The sequence below is a fragment of the Chrysochloris asiatica genome, unplaced genomic scaffold (assembly GCF_000296735.1).
Source record: "Chrysochloris asiatica unplaced genomic scaffold, ChrAsi1.0 scaffold00254, whole genome shotgun sequence".
Lineage (NCBI taxonomy): Eukaryota > Metazoa > Chordata > Mammalia > Afrosoricida > Chrysochloridae > Chrysochloris > Chrysochloris asiatica.
The window spans coordinates 2,466,744-2,474,156 of record NW_006408772.1 but is presented as its reverse complement, the minus strand read 5'-3'; positions in this window follow the sequence as shown (position 1 = coordinate 2,474,156).

Below are 7,413 nucleotides of genomic sequence, written 5' to 3'. Positions count from 1 at the left end.
CCATGGTGTTTTTGATAGCCTCATATGCATGTAAAAGTTGGACAATGAATAAGGAAGACCACAAATGGGTTGATGCATTTGAATTATGGTATTGGATTAGAGTGTGGAAGTACCATGGACTGCCAGAAAAATAAACAAGTCTGTGTCAGAAGAAGTATAGCTAGATTGTTCCTTACAAGCCAGGGTGGCGAGACTTAGTCCCTTCGAATGTGTTCTCAGGATGGCCCCATCTCTGGAGAAAGATACCATGCTTGATAAAGTGGAGGGTTAGCTAAAAACAGAAAGACACCCCCCACCCCCCAAAGGAGATGGATTGGCACAGTGGCAAGAGTAATAGGCTGAAGCCTAAAAAATTTCGAGGATGGCACAGAACCAGGTAACGTTTCTTTCTGTTTTGCATAGGATCACTATGAGTTGGAGCAGACTTGACATCACCTAACAACAGCCACAGCATTGTGGTTTTTATATTATATAATTGGGGTGATTCTTCCAATTTTTTTTTTTCATAATTAGAAGTTTGAGTGTCACCATAGGAAAAACACTGTACTGCTAAGTGTGAAGTTGGCAGTTCAGTCCCACTACCTACTCCTTGAAAACCTTGCACAGGGTCACTATGAGCCTGAACCTACTCAATGATATTTAACAAAACAACAATATTCAGAAACATGAAAAATATTTGATATTTTTAATTTGGTCAATATTACTTCTTCAAGATCATATTATGTCATCATGGGTGTGTTTCACTTGAAGTTTATGGCCAGAGAGCTCATCTATGAGTTGTGATTTTGTTGATATTTCTATCCTTATAGAAAATTGAAATAATTACTGAAGTCTTGCATCTTTTATTCTTATTATAGTTGGTAGATTCTAAAGAGTCAGGAAAACATGTGTATGTGTGTGAAATGAATGCTTTGTGTAGTTTAATAAATAATGAAGTGTAAACTAATTTTAATTTACTATGAACCCTGGTTAAACCACTCACATATTAATTTACCAGACTGTGGTGGATTATGTGTTGCTGTGATGCTGAGTACTATACCAACAGTATTTTAAATACCAGCAGGGTCACCCATGGTGAACAGGCTTCAAATGAGCTTCCAGACAAAGACATACTAGGGAGAAGGAGAAGCAGAATATCTCTGACTCATTGTTGTTGTTAAGTGCTGTCGAGTTGATTCCAACCCATAGTGACCCTGCATAGGGTTTCCAAGGAGTAGCTGGTGAGCTTGAACCACTGACCTTGCAGTTCAAATAACTTTGCAGTCTGACGCATTGGCCCATAGCACCACACCAGGACAACCTTGCTTGTTGAAAGTGAAGAGGACTTATAATACTTACTGATGAATATCAAAGACCACAGCCTTCAGTGTGGATTATATCTCAATGTAAAGGAAACAAAATTCCTCACCACTGGACCAATAAACAACATTCTTATCAACGGAGAAAAGATTGCAGTTGTCAAGGACTTCATTCTTGGATCGACATCAACACTCATGGAAGCAGCAGTCAGGAAATCTAATGATTAGGCAAATCTGCTGCACAAGACCTCTTTAAAGTGTTCAAGAGCAAAGATGTCATCTTGAGGACTAAATTGCCTGACCCAATTCATGGTGTTTTCAATAACCTCATATGAATGCAAAAGTTAGATGATGAATAAGGAAAACTGCAGAAGAATTCACGCGCTTGAGTTATGTATGGTGTTGACGAAGAATATTAACAGTACCATGGACTGCTAGAAAGAACAAACAAATGTGTTTTGGAAGAAGTACAATCAGAATGCTTCTTAGAAGCCAGAATGATGAGACTTCTTATGTCATACTTTTGATATATTATCAGAAGGGACCAGTACCTGGGAAAGTACATCGTGCTTGCCAAAATGGAGGGTCAATGAAAGAGAGGAAGATACTCAACGACATGGATTCTTTGCAGTGGCAGAAGCAATAGGCTCCGTCCTAACAATTGTGAGGATGGGACAAGAAAGACCATGTAGTGTTTTGTTCTGTTGTGTTTCAGGTAGCTAAGAGTCAGAATCAGTTTGATGTCACCCTATAACAACATATGCCTTAATGAAAAGTGAATTTTCAGGATAATAAAACAGGAAAAGCAAGTCTAAATATGCACATATTCTGTAAGTCATTTCATTGATACCTTTTTGGTAAAAATTGGCCAACATTTAGCTTTTAGATATTATTACATGTAGACTCAATTAGACCATATTTTGGTTTTGAAATAAAAGTTAATATGAAATTTTAATCCATATTTTGTTGTTGTTGTCAGGTGCCATCGAGTCGGAACCAACTCATAGCAACCCTAAGCACAGCAGAACGAAACAATGTCTGATCCTGGGCCAACCTCACTACCGCCGCCACACTTGACGCCATCAGTGATGTCACCTGGCTGATCCATCTTGTTGGGGGTCTTCCTCTTTTTCTCTGACCCTCCACCTTACTCAGCATGACATCCTTCTCCAGTGACTGTTTCCTCCGGACAATATGTCCAAAGTATGAGAGACGAAGCTTAGCCACCCTGGCCTCCAAGGAGCACTCTGGTTGCACTTCTTCCAAAACAGATCTATTGGTTCTTTTGGCAGTCCATGGCGCTTTCAGTATTCTCCTCCAACACCACAACTCAAAGGCATCAATTCTTCTAAGATCTTCCTTATTCACTGTCCAGCTTTTGCATCCATATGAGGCTATTGAAAATACCATGGCTTGGGTCAGGTGCACCTTAGTCCTCAAGCTGACATCTCTGCTCTTCAATACTAAAAAGTTCTTGTGCAGCAGATTTGCCCAATGCAATACGTCGTCTGATCTCTTGACTGCTGTTTCCGTGAGTGTTGATAGCTGATCCAAGAAGAATGAAGTCCTTGACAACCTCAATCTCTTCTCCATTGATAAGAATGCTGTTTATTGGTCCAGTGGTGAGGATTTTTGTTTTCTTTACATTGAGTTGTAATCCATATGTAAGGCTGTGCTCTTTGATCTTCATCAGTAAATATTTTAAGTCCTCTTCACTTTCAGCAAGCAAGGTTGTATCATCTGCATATCTCAGGTTGTTAATAAGTCTTCCTCCAATCCTGACGCCACGTTTTCCTTCATAGAACTCAGCTTCTTGTATTATTTACTCAGCATACATATTGAACAAGAATGGTGAAAGAACACAACCCTGTCGCACACCTTTACCAAAAGAAGCTCTGGTAGTGGGGTGATTAAGAATGTGGCTGCAAACCTTAAGGTCAGCAGTTCGAAACTGCCACCCATTTCGTGGCAGAAATATTAATCCGTATAGCAAAGTTATAATCGGTTTCTTTATATTTCTTTTTGATTGTGGCACAAATAAAAAGCCCCAAAGAAATAAACAAAAATCCTCCCTGTCTGTTGCTAGAGGTATCTCAAAATCTCCCAGTTAGTAATTCTTTCAGAAAATTTACCTTGCTTTGCCCTGCCTTCTTGCAGTTTAGTGCATGTGTAATCTTAGACAGTTGTAGAGTTTACTGAATTGGTTGTTGTTGCTTGGCTAACAGCAACAGTGGTGTCAGCTCCTGGAACAGCAGTAGAGGTTTCAGGCTGTTGGCTGGTCATTGCAGGGGTGGTAGATGCAGCTTCTGTAGTACTGCTGGCAGAGGAAGAAGCAGTGCTTGTGGTGGTAGGAGAGGTGCTGCTAACTACAGTTGTTGGAGCACTAGACGTAGTTAATGCCGTTGGAGAATTAGGCTTCACTGTATTCTCAGATGGTTGTGGAGTGTTGGGTGGTAATTTCTGTGGTCTTTGGTAGGGGCCACGAGGACCATGAAGGCCAAGATGACCAAGTAGACCTCTAAGGGCTTGTACAAAAAGTTTGTGATCTGCTTGAGGTGGGCGTCGTATATTTCCTGAATGTACACAACTTCGTTTAAATGGTTTAGGATAGTCTTCATAGCTCTCACTGGACTTGAGAGAGAGAATATAAAGACAAAATTGTTTATACAAAGATAAGATTCATAAACTAGTCTACAATCAGGATTCATAAATTAGTCTACTCAATACAGTAGTAGTAGAGTTGATTCTGACTCTTGGTGTCCCTGTATGTTCAGAGTAGAACTGCTCTACATGGTTTTCAAGGCTATGAGCTCTCAGAAGCAAATTGCCAGATGTGTCTTCTGAGATGCCTCTGTGTGGATTTATACAGTCAGTTCATTTTGGGGCTATTAGTTGAGCACTTAAAACATTTGCACCACCCAGGGCCCCTAAATTTATTTACTATGCATGCAATTATATAAGTATACTATGTATGTTAATTTTCATGATTATCTATCTATCTATATATAATATGCACATACATTTTTTTGGTGTCTCCAAAAACTTTGTGGAAACATTCCATTATCTTTTAATTCTATTTTCCATGAATTTTTTGAAGTCACTTCATAAGTACAATCATTGAAGTTTATGTAATCTTTCTAACTTTGTTCCATAGAGATTGGACTGTTGCTGTTTTTAGGTGCCATCGAGTTGGCATGTACTCGTAACAATTCTATGCACAATAGAATAAAACCCTGCCCAGTCTCACCCCAAACTCACAATCTTTGCTAAACCTGAACCCACTGTTGCCAATACTGTGCTAATCCATCTGATTAGAGGTCTTCCTTTCTTTCTCCAATCCTCCATTTCACAGGGATTTGATAAATTCCCATTATATTTAGGGTTTTGACTTATGACCTCTGTTAGAATATAAAACAAATAGATGGTACCTTTTCTCTTCTCAAAGCTTAATAGTTTTATTTCAGATTTTCCTAAAATATGTTCCATAATAATTTCTGTGTTTTAAAGATTTTGGTGGTCAAATAACTGTGAAAAGGATTTGGGAAATTAAAGCACATTTCTTAACTGTAGGACTTAGTGGAGTTATTGCTATGCCTGAGTTTTTAACATACCCAAAGGGTCCAAAACATTCCCCAAAGTTACTTCATCATGGAAATATTGTGTCTGTGTATAACATTTCTTCATACTAGTATTTAATTAAGTGACTTTTGTGGAATGTTATTCTAAGTTTTACCCTTTAAAAGGGCATGACACATTTTGCTTCCTTCAAACAAAGAGAATAAAAGGAGACTATAGAAGCTTTTCATTATACACTTTTCATAGACCTTCAAATACAATAATTAGATTGATTGTTGCTATTGTTGTATATTATTGAGTTGATTCAGGCTCTGCTCTGTAGGGTTTCCTACGCTTCAGTCATTATGGGACCATATCACCAAGCCTATGGGTTCAAACAACTGACATTTCATTTAACAGCTGAGCACTTAACAATCGCACCTATAAAGTATTCTTTTTGTCTATGTGATTGACTCATTATACAGGATACAGACCTTAACCCATTAGTGCAGTTCTGTCTGCTCTCATTCCAGCAATGCTATGGACATATTTTGCTTTAAATGTTTACGTTTCATGAATTGTTAATATGGCATTTCCTGAATTTTTATTTAGGCTCACACATTTAGCTGCTAACCAAAAGGGCAACAGTCTGAATGAGAAGCAACTCAGAAAAAAAAAAAAAAAAAAAAAGGCTGAAGAGCTACTTCCAAAAAAAACATCAACGCAAATGCTATGGGGTATAATTTTCCTCAGCTCTGACAAACATGGTGGAATTGAAGTGATGGAAACTGTTTTATTATAATTTGAAACAGGATTTCATGAATGGTATTTTCAGGGATCATATCCTAGTGTGCTCCCCATTCTGACATCTGCTGGGGATTATTGGAATTGGAAATGGCAGAGAGTGGAAACAGCAATCTGTAATTTTGAAAACTCTTTTTAGATAATTTTTTGAATTTCCTTATCTTTTCCATCTAAACCTATTGATTTTGAAAAAAGAAACTTTTTTTACGTTTTTTTTTTTCAAGAGTCATAGAATATGTCCCTTATAAAGAACTATCAGAAACACAAAAAATTATTTATATCAAATTGGCAAGTATGGTTAATTTTTTGTATTGAAAGCTGAGTAAACTTGGTTTTTCCTGACCGAAACTGCCCTATTCCCGTTGCAAATATATACATATGTAAAAGGCAGGCAAGTGGAGGGCAAGTTTTGGTGTTTAAAGAACTCTTTTTATTTGATTCCTAATCTTTGGTGTTCAGGAGACTCTCCTAATACTGTTTCTGGGTTGAAAATAAAAGAAAATATTTTTACCTTAATGACTCCTTAGGCAAAAGTGACTGACTCTGATCAAAATTGAAAATATAAACTATTGAGCAGAAATATAAACAAAACTTACCTCTCTGCGGCTTTTTCTTTTGTGTGCACCAGCTGACTAAAATGGAACAGATAACACAAATAATTATACCCAGAGTATTATGGGATTTTGAAAACTGTTGCTTATGTTAAGTGCTGTCTGGTCAGTTCCATCTTATAGTGACTCTATATAAGCTTTCTGAGGAGCAGCAGGTGGGTTTGCACTGCCAATCTTGTGGTTTGCAGTCCAGTGTTGGTCCTACACTGGAAATTTGAAAAATTTCAAATTTGTTGAGGGCAAGATGTGGTTGGGTTAATAATTTAATAAAATTAAAAAAATTTTTGTTGTCATCATTCCACATGAGAACAACTACTAAGAGTTTAGAGTACAGGGTTCATGAGATTAGGGCAGTCACCTTTCCAGAAGACCATTTAAGTGGAGAACCTTCTCTTCCCTCATGTTCATATGTGTGTGTCAGCTACTCCCATTCAATTTCCAAATAGTGAAAGATTTGCATCTTTTTATTATTATAGCTACCATATACTTAGATGCCAAATCTGGAGACTCACATATAAATAACATCTTTATGAACTTGCTATAAAGAAAAACAAGCCTGTATTTTGTGACAGAGAAAAAATTGGAAGGTCTGAAATACACTTTTTCGTCAGGTAGGAAATCTTTCTTGCTGCATTTTAGCCTAAGGCAATGAGAAAAGAGGCAGCTCCCATAACAGTACTCTAAAGACACTATTTTTGTTTTTTTTAAATGACATTGGATTAAATTTGCAGTAATTAGAAAAGTATTAGAAAAGTTCCCCTTAATTTTTTTTTTTTTTTTGGGTTAATGTAATCTAGGTGCGAGTCCTGGTGTGGCACTGTGGGCTAATACATCAGACTGCAAAGTCATTTGAACTGCAAGTTCTGTGGTTCAAGTTCACCAGCTGCTCCTTGGAAACCCTATACAGGGTTGCTATGGGTTGGAATCAACTCGATGGTACTTAACAACAAAACAATCTAGGTGCCTGGGTGTGTTGTTAGATTAATACATCTACATATAGCTATGTTACTAGAGACCGTCAAACTGCTTCCAACTCATAGTGACTGTATAGAAGAGTGAAACACTGCACAGTTCCTCAACATTCTTCCAATTGTTGCTATGTTTGAGCCTATTGTTGAAGCCACAGTGACAATCATAAATACATA